Below are 280 nucleotides of genomic sequence, written 5' to 3' on the forward strand. Positions count from 1 at the left end.
GGTGTTTTGGAGGGAGCCAATTCCCCTAATATTGTTACTTATGCCGTGTAGACATTTTATGTCAGTTTTATGTCCCCTCCCCACCAGCTCGCCCCCCCCTATTTATGTCCCCCTGCTCCCAGGGCCGGGGAGGACCCCGTGCCCCGGCACGCCGGCTGCCCAGCCGCTCGCGGGACGAGTGGGCGCCGAGCCCTCCGCGAACCCATGGGATAGTTCTCGAGGCCACCTGCTGCCGGGTGCGCCTGCCCCCGCCCCAATAGAGTGGTGTGTTCTCTGTCTG

The sequence above is a fragment of the Aptenodytes forsteri genome, unplaced genomic scaffold (assembly GCF_000699145.1).
Source record: "Aptenodytes forsteri isolate BGI_AS27 unplaced genomic scaffold, ASM69914v1 Scaffold16, whole genome shotgun sequence".
In the NCBI taxonomy this organism is placed as follows: domain Eukaryota; kingdom Metazoa; phylum Chordata; class Aves; order Sphenisciformes; family Spheniscidae; genus Aptenodytes; species Aptenodytes forsteri.